We start from the raw sequence: 17,664 nt of genomic DNA, 5'->3' as shown, positions 1-17,664 counted from the left end.
CATGAAATCCAATATGATAAAAGTAACACTTTTGATATAAAAATTTTTCCTTTATGCATACTTCTATGCATGAAAATTAAAAATGATAAAAGTAACACTTTTGATATAAATTTTTTTTCTTTATGCACACTTCTATGCATGAAAATTAAAAATGATAAAAGTAACACTTTTGATATAAAAATTTTCTTTTATGCATACTTTTATGCATGAAAATTAAAAATGATAAAAGTATTACTTTTGATATAAAAAATTTTCTTTTATGCATACTTCTATGCATGAAAATTAAAAATGATAAAAGTAACACTTTTGATATAAAAAATTTTCTTTTATGCATACTTCTATGCATGAAAATTAAAAATGATAAAAGTAACACTTTTGATATAAAAATTTTCTTTTATGCATACTTCTATGCATGAAAATTAAAAATGATAAACGTAACACTTTTGATATAAATTTTTTTCCTTTATGCATACTTCTATGCATGAAAATTAAAAATGATAAAAGTAACACTTTTGATATAAAATTTTTTCCTTTATGCATACTTCTATGCATGAAAATTAAAAATGATAAAAGTAACACTCTTGATATAAAAAATTTTCTTTTATGCATACTTCTATGCATGAAAATTAAAAATGATAAAAGTAACACTTTTGATATAAAAAAGTTTCTTTTATGCATACTTCTATGCATGAAAATTAAAAATGATAAAAGTAACACTTTTGATATAAAAATTTTCTTTTATGCATACTTCTATGCATGAAAATTAAAAATGATAAAAGTAACACTTTTGATATAAAAATTTTTCCTTTATGCATACTTCTATGCATGAAAATTAAAAATGATAAAAGTAACACTTTTGATATAAAAATTTTTCCTTTATGCATACTTCTATGCATGAAAATTAAAAATGATAAAAGTAACACTCTTGATATAAAAAATTTTCCTTTATGCATACTTCTATGCATGAAAATTAAAAATGATAAAAATAACACTTTTGATATAAAAATTTATCCACTATGCATACTTCTATGCATGAAATAAAAATGGTAAAAATAACACTTTTGATATAAAAATTTATCCATTATGCATACTTCTATGCATGAAATAAAAATGGTAAAAATAACACTTTTGATATAAAAACTTATCCTTTATGCATGATATTAAAATTCAATTTCTCCATGATTGTAATGAAATTCTTTCAATTAATCTAGGATGATAATTCCTAGAATATGGTAGGAAGTCCTCTTTTTATGCTTTGAATGAAATTATTTTATGCATAATTTTTATAAAAATTTTGCCATAGCTCCGCTGCTATGACTGATAAATCTCAATTTTTCTAAAGGATAATGCTTATCATTAAGGAAATAATTAAAATGATCTCTAATTGGATTATTAATCCATAATGGATTGAATCATCAATATACATAAACTAAAAGCATAGAAAAAAGCCATTAATTTGACCTCAAGCATAGCTTAATCTTGAGTTAAGGAAAAGCTTTATGAAAAGCTTGATTTGGATTGAGAACGGGTCATGAGTATGACCATTTCTTGAGTGAGAGAGAGAATTTACATAAAAATCATTAGAATTTAAACATAAATGAAAATTAACTTCAATAGCATTTATTAAATTATGTAACTCTTCACTACTATTCAAACTTCAATAGTATTTAAAAAAACCATACCAATTAAACTTCTCAAGCTTGAGAGGGATTGAGAAGAGAGAAACATTGAGAAATTATAGAAAGATCAATATTCACTAATTACCTTACAACTTGCTTGATTCTTTGTTCAGGGTAGAGGCCCCCAACCAATCAATTGGTTAAGTATGTTGATGGAGCCACTAATGGGGATTGAAGAAAGAGGGAAGCTCCAAAAACTAGTGAATTATTAAATGAATTCACAGTTCTTGGCTTAGGTGGAGTAGAGTAACGATGCATAAACACTATCTATTTTTCAACAAGGGGGAGGCTTCTATTTATAAGAAAATTTGAGCTCCTAACCAAACAAACTGATTCTAGAATTTTCTAAATCAGTTTGGTCAATATTTGACCATTTTTAGGTCAGTTAAGCTAACTTTTTGGAACTAGACTTGAATGAGGAGAGAGGAGAGATGAAATATCTCAATTTTTATGAGTTTAAAACTCATTCAAGCATGTGAAATATGCACCTCCTTTAAAGAACTCCCCTTCCTTACATATGTGTCATAATGGAATCATTTTAATATCGCTCATAGTTTTTTTACTAATAAACCTTGTACATTTTCAACTCTTCATCTTATGTGAAATATGCACCTCCTTTAAAGAATTCCCCTTCCTTACATATGTGTCATAATGGAATCATTTTAATATTGCTCATAGTTTTTTACTAATAAACCTTGTACATTTTCAACTCTTCATCTTATGTGAAATATGCACCTCCTTTAAAGAATTCCCCTTCCTTACATATGTGTCATAATGGAATCATTTTAATATTGCTCATAGTTTTTTACTAATAAACCTTGTACATTTTCAACTCTTCATCTTATGTGAAATATGCACCTCCTTTAAAGAATTCCCCTTCCTTACATATGTGTCATAATGGAATCATTTTCTAAATCAGTTTGGTCAATATTTGACCATTTTTAGGTCAGTTAAGCTAACTTTTTGGAACTAGACTTGAATGAGGAGAGAGGAGAGATGAAATATCTCAATTTTTATGAGTTTAAAACTCATTCAAGCATGTGAAATATGCACCTCCTTTAAAGAACTCCCCTTCCTTACATATGTGTCATAATGGAATCATTTTAATATTGCGCATAGTTTTTTTACTAATAAACCTTGTACATTTTCAACTCTTCATCTTATGTGAAATATGCACCTCCTTTAAAGAATTCCCCTTCCTTACATATGTGTCATAATGGAATCATTTTCTAAATCAGTTTGGTCAATATTTGACCATTTTTAGGTCAGTTAAGCTAACTTTTTGGAACTAGACTTGAATGAGGAGAGAGGAGAGATGAAATATCTCAATTTTTATGAGTTTAAAACTCATTCAAGCATGTGAAATATGCACCTCCTTTAAAGAACTCCCCTTCCTTACATATGTGTCATAATGGAATCATTTTAATATTGCTCATAGTTTTTTACTAATAAACCTTGTACATTTTCAACTCTTCATCTTATGTGAAATATGCACCTCCTTTAAAGAATTCCCCTTCCTTACATATGTGTCATAATGGAATCATTTTAATATTGCTCATAGTTTTTTACTAATAAACCTTGTACATTTTCAACTCTTCATCTTATGTGAGCATTTACTCATTTTTGGATACCCAAAATATCTCATATTTTTAATATTGCTCATAGTTTTTTACTAATAAACCTTGTACATTTTCAACTCTTCACCTTATGTGAGCATTTACTCATTTTTGGGTATCTTCTTTTTACAAATTTGGATTTATCTCTTCCCTACACATGGATTGATGCTATTGGCCCATAGGAACCTTAATTGGACCATAGTCTAAAGATTTCTGAAAATCTAGACCCTTAGACTAAGGTTCTTTATACCTATTTCCAATTAATTCCAATTGCACATTGGAAAATTCTTTTTGAATTTCTGTTTCAGGGGAACTCATCTGAATTATAAGAGATATTTTTCTATCCAAAAATATTCAAAATCTGAATATTCTCTCTCTAGAATAATTTTTCTCTCTCTAGGCTAAAATAGTTAGCAACAGGGTCTTTATATTTCTGAAGAGGGTTGATTACAGGGGAAGATACTAGACATCAAAAAGGGGGTTGGGGGAGGAATCTTACAACATTGGTCTTTTAGGTGCTTAAAATTATTGAAAGTAAGGTGGAAGCTAAATTTCAAAAACAGAATTACAACATCCCACTCTCTTGTAAAAAAAATTTAGAACGTCCCACTCTCTTGTAACTATTATATGGACCTACCTTTTCTTTTTGGAGGTTCTCTCTCTCTCTCTCTCTCTCTCTCTCTCTCTCTCTCTCTCTCTGGTAGTCTATACATATGTACTCCCTCTCCCTCAGTCTTTCTATTGGTTTGCAGGCCCTTTTCTGTGTGTGTGTGCGCGTGCGTATGCGCCCATATCTATGTAAGAAATATTAGTAGTATTCCTATCTTGCATAAGCAAGATTGGATAGTAATGTAAAGTAGTCAGTATGTTGTAACTTTTTGAATAGTTCTACTAATATGAGTTCTTATTATGCCCTAACATTATGTTTCTCTTGATCTCATTACTTGTAAGGCCATGGAGATTGCACATGTAGCGTTACAATTGCAACTCTAAGAATAGTCATTGCAAATCACAAGGTATTAGAGAATATTAGGCTGCTAAAAAAAAAGGAGTCATAATAGAGAACAAGGAAAATACTTGATTCATGGATAAGGACAACACTATAGTCGCCTGTGGTGGAGGCCCCCACTCTCTTTAGATACTCTTGCCAATCACTAGATTCTTCATTTATTAATAAGCCTTCCCCATTCCTTTTGGAGGAACAACGAGCATTGATCATTATCTCAATAACAAGCCTTCCCCCCGCCGGGGAATAATGAACATTGAATCCACTCCTTCCCAGAGGAACAGTGAACATTGTAAAGTAGTCAGTATGTTGTAACTACCTAGTGGATGATAACTTAGCCGGCATGAGAATGGACAATGTGGAGCTCTTTGAGGGAAGAGAGGAGTGTGTGTGGCTACTACCTATAGTGTAGACAATATGTAAGAGTTGGCATGACAACAAATGATGTGGAGCTCTTTGAAGGAAGGGAGGGTTGCATGCATTACAACATACTGGTAAGTTCTTCATGCCATGTTTTTCTTCTCTTATGAATGTGTTTCTCGGAGAGACTAGAATGAGAACACGTGCATTTATGCTTGAAAAAATTATAAGGTTCCATAATGAAGGGCCACGAGAAAAAATTCTGGGGTCTTGATTGTGAAGCCATAACAAAGGGCCATCTGAAACCAAGCTGGATCACGTGCATAGTGTGAAGTTAGCATTGGAAGGATTGGGTTGAGGGGTTAGCATGTGGTGTGCTCTTTAGACCACCAAATGATGCTTGAGAGGAGCTAGCAAGGATAGTGGGGAGATAAGTGAAAACTCTTTGTTTTGTCACCCTCTTGTATCACTCCTTCATTAAGAAAAACAAGATCTCTCAAGTCTCTTTTGTTACCTTGTTGTCTCATTCCTTCATTAATTAATATAAATCTGATAGGAAAATGACATCTCTTGAGTTCTTTTTTGTGGAGTCAATACTCTTCATGAAAATTAGACTAACTAAAGAGTACACTTGGTGCTATGGCCTTCTTTGGCTTCCATTTTTCAATATCCATTGGGATTCCTTGATGAAGTTGGCCTTTCTTCATTTGATTGAGGTGACTCATGTATGTCACTTGATGCATCTATAGACTCAAAAAAGCATACATCTATCGACTCAAAAAAGCTCAACTCTAAGTATGCATTGCACTATCAATTCTCTTCTCAAACTCATCTCTTAGATTTTTCCGAACTTCTTTTGAAGCACATCAAATTTTTCCAGAATATGCATCTAGTACTTTGAATCTTGAGTTACAATAATCGTGATCCATATGTTCATTTTCCAATTCCAAGCATGATGTTTAGACTCCGTATTCCTTTAGTTCTAGTAATCATGATATTTAGATGTAGATATATTCATCTTCTAGGATGTGGCAACATGTTTGGCACACAATTATAACAGAAGCAGTTCTAGCAGTGTTGTTTGACTCTTCTGCTAAAAACCCTGCATTGCATTGGTTGAACCTTCTAGGTAAGAAAATTCATCTTTACTATCTAGTCCTTCTTTCATGACATGTGGCAACATGTCCAACACACATTCACAGAAGTAGTTCTAGCAATGTTTGACACACATTCACAACATGTGGGATATGTGGCAACATGTTTGACACACATTCACAGAAGTAGTTCTAGCAATGATGCTTGACTCTTCTTCTAAATCCCTCCATGCATTGGGTGAACCTTCCTTGTATCAATAATACCAATGATGTTTTACTCTTCGAAATCCCTCCATGATGCATTGGGCGAACCTTCCATGCATCAATAATATTATCTAGTCCTTATTTCTAAGGTAAATATGACCTTTATTCCTTAGTCATGGACCAGTCTAGCTTCCTACATGTAGGATCACCCTCGAATCACATCATATGATCTCGGCTATTTGTGGTAATTCATCAACACACAAAGGTAGATTGATAAATTTATCCAAATATTTTGTTTTTTAATCTCTTAAGATACCAAGAGGCTTATTAGTCGTGATTCCACAGCTACCTTCACAACAAAAATCAGTTTCCTCTATGGGTTGCTTTCCCAGAGTTTCCAGTAGTAGCGTTTAGAGACAATGCTAGTAGCATCCACACCGCTATCTAATAGTTGTAACTCTTTGGTACTTATGTACCACATAGATAACATTGTAGTGGTCTCATCCTTTTCATAGTAATGTCCCAACTTATTTATAGGCACCTTAGGTAACTTTTTCTTTTCATCACTCAAAGGAGTTTCCTCATTTGATTTTGCTATTGGGTTATATTTCACCTTGTCCCCTTAACAATAATTGCTCATAATCTTCCTTCCATTTAGTCCTTCAAATCTCTCCATAAATTTTCATTACCTTGGAGTAGAGTTGCTATTAAAACCTTGACCTCAAAAGATGAGAATGATGTGAGTTTAGCAAAATCTCATGGACTACATTAACCAGACTCAAGAATGGACTCCATTCCATGCTTGTATGAGGAATTGGGAAGGTTCATTCTAGTAAAGGATCATCTAGGCCATTCCCAAGTAATTGAGGAAGTTCAAGATCCCTTGTAAATACCCCTTAGAGTTCTCCATTACAACCTCTATGATCTCTCCAACTTAGTCAATTAATAATACATAAGGATGAATGGTCTTCCATCTTGGTCAATTGATAACACATTGGGGGGCTGAATAGTATTTGGTCCCTTACTTTGCAATTTTACTGTATTTTACTGTATTTTTTCTTGACATTCTTGAACCAAGTTTTGTTTGGCTTCTTATTTCTCCTCTATTGGATCTAGAAATTCACCCAAAAATCTCTTGGTGACATGGTTACCTCTTTCTTACTACGAGGTAGAAACATGGATAGGTGGTCTCAAAATAGTATCCCTGACATTGGTCTTTTAGGTGCTTAAAATTATTGAAAGTAAGGTGGAAGCTAAATTTCAAAAACAGAAGTAGAACATCCCACTCTCTTGTAAAAAAAATTTAGAACGTCCCACTCTCTTGTAACTATTATGTGGACCCACCTTCTCTCTTTGGAGGTTCTCTCTCTCTCTCTCTCTCTCTCTCTCTCTCTCTCTCTCTTTGGTAGTCTATACGTATGTACTCCCTCTCCCTCAGTCTTTCTATTGGTTTGCAGACCCTTTTGTGTGTGTGTGTGTGTGTGTGTGTGTGTGTGCGCATGCGTATGCGCCCATATCTATGTAAAAAATATTAGTAGTATTCGTATCTTGCATAAGCAAGACTGATTAGTAATGTAAAGTAGTCAGTATGTTGTAACTTTTTGAATAGTTGTACTAATATGAGTTCTTACTATGCCCTAACATTATGTTTCTCTTGATCTCATTACTTGTAAGGCCATGGAGATTGCACATGTAGCGTTACAATTGCAACTCTAAGAATAGTCATTGCAAATCACAAGGTATTAGAGAATATTAGGCTGCTAAAAAAAAAGGAGTCATGACAGAGAACAAGGAAAATACTTGATTCATGGATGAGGACAACACTATAGTCGCCTGTGGAGGCCCCCACTCTCTTTAGATACTCTTGCCAATCACTAGATTCTTCATTTATTAATAAGCCCTCCCCATTCCTTTTGGAGGAACAACGAACATTGATCATTATCTCAATAACAAGCCTTCCCCCCAGGAATAATGAACATTGAATCCACTCCTTCCAGAGGAACAGTGAACATTGAGCATTCCCTCAGTGTCAAGAGTAGAAACAATAAGCTTCTTAATTCTCTCTATAATAAATTCCTCTAATCAGCCCCACCATGAAAGGGGGGAAGGTAATTAACAACTATCTCCACTAATATTCTACATCAATGAGAAAAGAGTACACACAAAAAAGATGTACGTAATCAAGCTATGAAGCAACAGTAGTGGCCAAATCTATAAACATGGATGGGCACTCATAATGGTCTAATGGAACTCTTATTGTGATTCCTACTTCGAGAGCATGTGGTAGCAAGCTTAGTTGAATCCCTTGTGGATGTACTTCTTCATAAATGTTCTATGAGATTAAGTATTGTGGCCACTTATGAGACCCCTAGGCACCTAGTCGTCCATATTTTGTGTGTGAAATTGTATAAGTCAGTTTTATCTCATAACACAACACACTCTTCTATTGTGTGGAAATTGAGTCTCGATGTTGCTACTCTATTCTCTACTTTATCCTTGTGCTTATGTAGAGAGGAGTGTTTGTGGCAACTACCTAGTGGATGATAACTTAGCCGGCATGAGACTGGACAATGTGGAGCTCTTTGAAGGAAGAGAGGAGTGTGTGTGGCTACTACCTAGTGTGGACAATATGTAAGAGTTGGCATGACAACAAATGATGTGGAGCTCTTTGAAGGAAGGGAGGGTTGCATGCATTACAACATACTGGTAAGTTCTTCATGCCATGTTTTTCTTCTCTTATGAATGTGTTTCTGGGAGAGACTAGAATGAGAACACGTGCATTTATGCTTGAAAAAATTATAGGGTTCCATAATGAAGGGCCACGAGAAAAAATTCTAGGGTCTTGATTGTGAAGCCATAACAAAGGGCCATCTGAAACCAAGCTGGATCACCTGCATAGTGTGAAGTTAGCATTGGAAGGATTGGGTTGAGGGGTTAGCATGTGGTGTGCTCTTTAGACCACCAAATGATGCTTGAGAGGAGCTAGCAAGGATAGTGGGGAGGTAAGTGAAAACTCTTTGTTTTGTCACCCTCTTGTATCACTCCTTCATTAAGAAAAACAAGATCTCTCAAGTCTCTTTTGTTACCTTGTTGTCTCATTCCTTCATTAATTAATATAAATCTGATAGGAAAATGACATCTCTTGAGTTCTTTTTTGTGGAGTCAATACTCTTCATGAAAATTAGACTAACTAAAGAGTACACTTGGTGCTATGGCCTTCTTTGGCTTCCATTTTTCAATATCCATTGGGATTCCTTGATGAAGTTGGCCTTTCTTCATTTGATTGAGGTGACTCCTGTATGTCACTTGATGCATCTATAGACTCGAAAAAGCATACATCTATCGACTCAAAAAAGCTCAACTCTAAGTATGCATTGCACTATCAATTATCTTCTCAAACTCATCTCTTAGATTTTTTCGTACTTCTTTTGAAGCACATCAAATTTTTCCAGAATATGCATCTAGTACTTTGAATCTTGAGTTACAATAATCGTGATCCATATGTTCATTTTCCAATTCCAAGCATGATGTTTAGACTCCGTATTCCTTAAGTTCTAGTAATCATGATATTTAGATGTAGATATATTCATCTTCTAGGATGTGGCAACATGTTTGGCACACAATTATAACAGAAGCAGTTCTAGCAGTGCTGTTTGACTCTTCTGCTAAAAACCCTCCATTGCATTAGTTGAACCTTCTAGGTAAGAAAATTCATCTTTACTATCTAGTCCTTCTTTCATGACATGTGGCAACATGTCCAACACACATTCACAGAAGTAGTTCTAGCAATGTTTGACACACATTCACAACATTTGGGATATGTGGCAACTTGTTTGACACAAATTCACAGAAGTAGTTCTAGCAATGATGCTTGACTCTTCTTCTAAATCCCTCCATGGATTGGGTGAACCTTCCTTGTATCAATAATACCAATGATGTTTTACTCTTCGAAATCCCTCCATGATGCATTGGGCGAACCTTCCATGCATCAATAATATTATCTAGTCCTTATTTCTAAGGTAAATATAACCTTTATTCCTTAGTCATGGACCAGTCTAGCTTCCTACATGTAGGATCACCCTCGAATCACATCATATGATCTCGGTTATTTGTAGTAATTCATCAACACACAAAGGTAGATTGATAAATTTATCCAAATATTTTGTTTTTTAATCTCTTAAGATACCAAGAGGCTTATTAGTCGTGATTCCACAGCTACCTTCACAACAAAAATCAGTTTCCTCTATGGGTTGCTTTCCCAGATTTTCGAGTAGTAACGTTTAGAGACAATGCTAGTAGCATCCACTGTAGTGGTCTCATCCTTTTCATAGTAATGTCCCAACTTATTTATAGGCACCTTAGGTAACTTTTTATTTTCATCACTCAAAGGAGTTTCCTCATTTGATTTTGCTATTGGGTTATATTTCACCTTGTCCCCTTAACAATAATTGCTCATAATCTTCCTTCCATTTAGTCCTTCAAATCTCTCCATAAATTTTCATTACCTTGGAGTAGAGTTGCTATTAAAACCTTGACCTCAAAAGATGAGAATGATGTGAGTTTAGCAAAATCTCATGGACTACATTAACCAGACTCAAGAATGGACTCCATTCCATGTTTGTATCAAGAATTGGGAAGGTTCATTCTAGTAAAGGATCATCTAGGCCATTCCCAAGTAATTGAGGAAGTTCAAGATCCCTTGTAAATCCCCCTTAGAGTTCTCCATTACAACCTCTATGATCTCTCCAACTTAGTCAATTAATAATACATAAGGATGAATGGTCTTCCATCTTGGTCAATTGATAACACACTGGGGAGGTGAATAGTATTTGGTCCCTTACTTTGTCTACAATTTTACTATATTTTTTCTTGACATTCTTGAACCAAGTTTTGTTTGGCTTCTTATTTCTCCTCTATTGGATCTAGAAATTCACCCAAAAATCTCTTGTTGACATGGTTACCTCTTTCTTACTACGACGTAGAAACATGGATAGGTGGTCTCAAAATAATATCCCTGACATTGGTCTTTTAGGTGCTTAAAATTATTGAAAGTAAGGTGGAAGCTAAATTTCAAAAACAGAATTACAACATCCCACTCTCTTGTAAAAAAAATTTAGCACGTCCCACTCTCTTGTAACTATTATGTGGACCTGCCTTCTCTCTTTGGAGGTTCTCTCTCTCTCTCTCTCTCTCTCTCTCTCTCTCTCTCTCTCTCTCTGGTAGTCTATACATATGTACTCCCTCTCCCTCAGTCTTTCTATTGGTTTCCAAGCCCTTTTCTGTGTGTGTGTGCGCGTGCGTATGCGCCCATATCTATGTAAGAAATATTAGTAGTATTCCTATCTTGCATAAGCAAGACTGGTTAGTAATGTAAAGTAGTCAGTATGTTGTAACTTTTTGAATAGTTGTACTAATATGAGTTCTTACTATGCCCTAACATTATGTTTCTCTTGATCTCATTACTTGTAAGGCCATGGAGATTGCACATGTAGCGTTACAATTGCAACTCTAAGAATAGTCATTGCAAATCACAAGGTATTAGAGAATATTAGGCTGCTAAAAAAAAGGAGTCATGACAGAGAACAAGGAAAATACTTGATTCATGGATGAGGACAACACTATAGTCGCCTGTGGAGGCCCCCACTCTCTTTAGATACTCTTGCCAATCACTAGATTCTTCATTTATCAATAAGCCTTCCCCATTCCTTTTGGAGGAACAATGAACATTGATCATTATCTCAATAACAAGCCTTTCCCCCGAGGTCCTTTCAAAGGAATAATGAACAACAGTGAACATTGAGCATTCCCTCAGTGTCAAGAGTAGAAACAATAAGCTTCTTAATTCTCTCTATAATAAATTCCTCTAATCAGCCACCATGAAAGGGGGGAAGGTAATTAACAACTATCTCCACTAATATTCTACATCAATGAGAAAAGAGGACACACAAAAAAGATGTACGTAATCAAGCTATGAAGCAACAGTAGTGGCCAAATCTATAAACATGGATGGGCACTCATAATGGTCTAATGGAACTCTTATTGTGATTCCTACTTCGACAGCATGTGGTAGCAAGCTTAGTTGAATCCCTTGTGGATGTACTTCTTCATAAATGTATTATGAGATTAAGTATTGTTTCCACTTATGAGAGCCCTGGGCACCTAGTCGTCCATATTTTGTGTGTGAAATTGTATAAGTCAGTTTTATCTCATAACACAACACACTCTTCCATTGTGTGGAAATTGAGTCTCGATCTTGCTACTCTATTCTCTACTTTATCCTTGTGCTTATGTAGAGAGGAGTGTTTATGTAGAGAGGAGTGTTTGTGGCAACTACCTAGTGGATGATAACTTAGCTGGCATGAGAATGGACAATGTGGAGCTCTTTGAAGGAAGAGAGGAGTGTGTGTGGCTACTACCTAGTGTAGACAATATGTAAGAGTTGGCATGACAACAAATGATGTGGAGCTCTTTGAAGGAAGGGAGGGTTGCATGCATTACAACATACTGGTAAGTTCTTCATGCCATGTTTTTCTTCTCTTATGAATGTGTTTCTGGGAGAGACTAGAATGAGAACACGTGCATTTATGCTTGAAAAAATTATAGGGTTCCATAATGAAGGGCCACGAGAAAAAATTCTGGGGTCTTGATTGTGAAGCCATAACAAAGGGCCATCTGAAACCAAGCTGGATCACCTGCATAGTGTGAAGTTAGCATTGGAAGGATTGGGTTGAGGGGTTAGCATGTGGTGTGCTCTTTAGACCACCAAATGATGCTTGAGAGGAGCTAGCAAGGATAGTGGGGAGATAAGTGAAAACTCTTTGTTTTGTCACCCTCTTGTATCACTCCTTCATTAAGAAAAACAAGATCTCTCAAGTCTCTTTTGTTACCTTGTTGTCTCATTCCTTCATTAATTAATATAAATCTGATAGGAAAATGACATCTCTTGAGTTCTTTTTCGTGGAGTCAATACTCTTCATGAAAATTAAACTAACTAAAGAGTACACTTGGTGCTATGGCCTTCTTTGGCTTCCATTTTTCAATATCCATTGGGATTCCTTGATGAAGTTGGCCTTTCTTCATTTGATTGAGGTGACTCCTGTATGTCACTTGATGCATCTATAGACTCGAAAAAGCATGCATCTATAGACTCAAAAAAGCTCAACTCTAAGCATGCATTGCACTATCAATTCTCTTCTCAAACTCATCTCTTAGATTTTTCCGTACTTCTTTTGAAGCACATCAAATTTTTTCAGAATATGCATCTAGTACTTTGAGTCTTGAGTTACAATAATCGTGATCCATATGTTCATTTTCCAATTCCAATCATGATGTTTAGACTCCGTATTCCTTAAGTTCTAGTAATCATGATATTTAGATGTAGATATATTCATCTTCTAGGATGTGGCAACATGTTTGGCACACAATAACAGAAGTAGTTCTAGCAGTGTTGTTTGACTCTTCTGCTAAAAACCCTCCATTGCATTGGTTGAACCTTCTAGGTAAGAAAATTCATCTTTACTATCTAGTCCTTCTTTCATGACATGTGGCAACATGTCCAACACACATTCACAGAAGTAGTTCTAGCAATGTTTGACACACATTCACAACATGTGGGATATGTGGCAACATGTTTGACACACATTCACAGAAGTAGTTCTAGCAATGATGCTTGACTCTTCTTCTAAATCCCTCCATGCATTGGGTGAACCTTCCTTGTATCAATAATCCTCTTCAAAATCCCTCCATGATGCATTGGTGGGTGAACCTTCCATGCATCAATAATATTATCTAGTCCTTATTTCTAAGGTAAATATGACCTCTATTCCTTAGTCATGGACCAGTCTAGCTTCCTACATGTAGGATCACCCTCGAATCACATCATATGATCTCGGCTATTTGTGGTAATTCATCAACACACAAAGGTAGATTGATAAATTTATCCAAATATTTTGTTTTTTAATCTCTTAAGATACCAAGAGGCTTATTAGTCGTGATTCCTCAGCTACCTTCACAACAAAAATCAGTTTCCTCTTTGGGTTGCTTTCCCAGAGTTTCCAGTAGTAGCATTTAGAGACAATGCTAGTAGCATCCACACCGCTATCTAATAGTTGTAACTCTTTGGTACTTATGTACCACATAGATAACATTGTAGTGGTCTCATCCTTTTCATAGTAATGTCCCAACTTATTTATAGGCACCTTAGGTAACTTTTTCTTTTCATCACTCAAAGGAGTTTCCTCATTTGATTTTGCTATTGGGTTATATTTCACCTTGTCCCCTTAACAATAATTGATCATAATCTTCCTTCCATTTAGTCCTTCAAATCTCTCCATAAATTTTCATTACCTTGGAGTAGAGTTGCTATTAAAACCTTGACCTCAAAAGATGAGAATGATGTGAGTTTAGCAAAATCTCATGGACTACATTAACCAGACTCAAGAATGGACTCCATTCCATGCTTGTATCAGGAATTGGGAAGGTTCATTCTAGTAAAGGATCATCTAGGCCATTCCCAAGCAATTGAGGAAGTTCAAGATCCCTTGTAAATCCCCCTTAGAGTTCTCCATTACAACCTCTATGATCTCTCCAACTTAGTCAATTAATAATACATAAGGATGAATGGTCTTCCATCTTGGTCGATCGATAACACATTGGGGGGGTGAATAGTATTTGGTCCCTTACTTTGTCTACAATTTTACTGTATTGTTTCTTGACATTCTTGAACCAAGTTTTGTTTGGCTTCTTATTTCTTCTCTATTGAATCTAGAAATTCACCCAAAAATCTCTTGGTGACATGGTTACCTCTTTCTTACTACGAGGTAGAAACATGGATAGGTGGTCTCAAAATAGTATCCCTGACATTGGTCTTTTAGGTGCCTAAAATTATTGAAAGTAAGGTGGAAGCTAAATTTCAAAACCAGAATTAGAACATCCCACTCTCTTGTAAAAAAAATTTAGAACACCCACTCTCTTGTAACTATTATGTGGACCCGCCTTCTCTCTTTGGAGGTTCTCTCTCTCTCTCTCTCTCTCTCTCTCTCTCTCTCTCTCTCTGGTAGTCTATACGTATGTACTCCCTCTCCCTCAGTCTTTCTATTGGTTTGCAGACCCTTTTCTGTGTGTGTGTGTGTGTGTGTGTGTGTGTGTGTGTGTGTGCATGCGTATGCGCCCATATCTATGTAAAAAATATTAGTAGTATTCCTATCTTGCATAAGCAAGACTGATTAGTAATGTAAAGTAGTCAGTATGTTGTAACTTTTTGAATAGTTGTACTAATATGAGTTCTTACTATGCCCTAACATTATGTTTCTCTTGATCTCATTACTTGTAAGGCCATGGAGATTGCACATGTAGCGTTACAATTGCAACTCTAAGAATAGTCATTGCAAATCACAAGGTATTAGAGAATATTAGGCTGCTAAAAAAAAAGGACTCATGACAGAGAACAAGGAAAATACTTGATTCATGGATGAGGACAACACTATAGTCGCCTGTGGAGGCCCCCACTCTCTTTAGATACTCTTGCCAATCACTAGATTCTTCATTTATTAATAAGCCTTCCCCATTCCTTTTGGAGGAACAACGAACATTGATCTTTATCTCAATAACAAGCCTCCCCCCCGGGGTCCTTTCTCAAAGGAATAATGAACATTGAATCCACTCCTTCCAGAGGAACAGTGAACATTGCATTCCCTCAGTGTCAAGAGTAGAAACAATAAGCTTCTTAATTCTCTCTATAATAAATTCCTCTAATCAGCCCCACCATGAAAGGGGGGTAGGTAATTAACAACTATCTCCACTAATATTCTACATCAATGAGAAAAGAGGACACACAAAAAAGATGTACGTAATCAAGCTATGAAGCAACAGTAGTGGCCAAATCTATAAACATGGATGGGCACTCATAATGGTCTAATGACACTCTTATTGTGATTCCTACTTTGAGAGCATGTGGTAGCAAGCTTAGTTGAATCCCTTGTGGATGTACTTCTTCATAAATGTATTATGAGATTAAGTATTGTGGCCACTTATGAGAGCCCTGGGCACCTAGTCGTCCATATTTTGTGTGTGAAATTGTATAAGTCAGTTTTATCTCATAACACAACACACTCTTCCATTGTGTGGAAATTGAGTCTCGATCTTGCTACTCTATTCTCTACTTTATCCTTGTGCTTATGTAGAGAGGAGTGTTTGTGGCAACTACCTAGTGGATGATAACTTAGCCGGCATAAGACTGGACAATGTGGAGCTCTTTGAAGGAAGAGAGGAGTCTGTGTGGCTACTACCTAGTGTGGACAATATGTAAGAGTTGGCATGACAACAAATGATGTGGAGCTCTTTGAAGGAAGGGAGGGTTGCATGCATTACAACATACTGGTAAGTTCTTCATGTCATGTTTTTCTTCTCTTATGAATGTGTTTCTGGGAGAGACTAGAGTGAGAACACGTGCATTTATGCTTGAAAAAATTATAGGGTTCCATAATGAAGGGCCACGAGAAAAAATTCTGGGGTCTTGATTGTGAAGCCATAACAAAGGGCCATCTGAAGCCAAGCTGGATCACCTGCATAGTGTGAAGTTAGCATTGGAAGGATTGGGTTGAGGGGTTAGCATGTGGTGTGCTCTTTAGACCACCAAATGATGCTTGAGAGGAGCTAGCAAGGATAGTGGGGAGATAAGTGAAAACTCTTTGTTTTGTCACCCTCTTGTATCACTCCTTCATTAAGAAAAACAAGATCTCTCAAGTCTCTTTTGTTACCTTGTTGTCTCATTCCTTCATTAATTAATATAAATCTGATAGGAAAATGACATCTCTTGAGTTCTTTTTTGTGGAGTCAATACTCTTCATGATAATTAGACTAACTAAAGAGTACACTTGGTGCTATGGCCTTCTTTGGCTTCCATTTTTCAATATCCATTGGGATTCCTTGATGAAGTTGGCCTTTCTTCATTTGATTGAGGTGACTCCTGTATGTCACTTGATGCATCTATAGACTTGAAAAAGCATACATCTATAGACTCAAAAAAGCTCAACTCTAAGTATGCATTGCACTATCAATTCTCTTCTCAAACTCATCTCTTAGATTTTTCCGTACTTCTTTTGAAGCACATCAAATTTTTCCAGAATATGCATCTAGTACTTTGAATCTTGAGTTACAATAATCGTGATCCATATGTTCATTTTTCAATTCCAAGCATGATGTTTAGACTCCGTAATCCTTAAGTTCTAGTAATCATGATATTTAGATGTAGATATATTCATCTTCTAGGATGTGGCAACATGTTTGGCACACAATAACAAAAGTAGTTCTAGCAGTGTTGTTTGACTCTTCTGCTAAAAACCCTCCATTGCATTGGTTGAACCTTCTAGGTAAGAAAATTCATCTTTACTATCTAGTCCTTCTTTCATGACATGTGGCAACATGTCCAACACACATTCACAGAAGTAGTTCTAGCAATGTTTGACACACATTCACAACATGTGGGATATGTGGCAACATGTTTGACACACATTCACAGAAGTAGTTCTAGCAATGATGCTTGACTCTTCTTCTAAATCCCTCCATGCATTGGGTGAACCTTCCTTGTATCAATAATACCAATGATGTTTTACTCTTCGAAATCCCTCCATGATGCATTGGGCGAACCTTCCATGCATCAATAATATTATCTAGTCCTTATTTCTAAGGTAAATATGACCTTTATT

Source organism: Cibotium barometz, chromosome 22, assembly GCF_041138505.1.
Source record: "Cibotium barometz isolate CiBa-2024 chromosome 22, ASM4113850v1, whole genome shotgun sequence".
Taxonomy (NCBI): domain Eukaryota; kingdom Viridiplantae; phylum Streptophyta; class Polypodiopsida; order Cyatheales; family Cibotiaceae; genus Cibotium; species Cibotium barometz.
Note: the sequence above shows the minus strand (reverse complement) of the source record.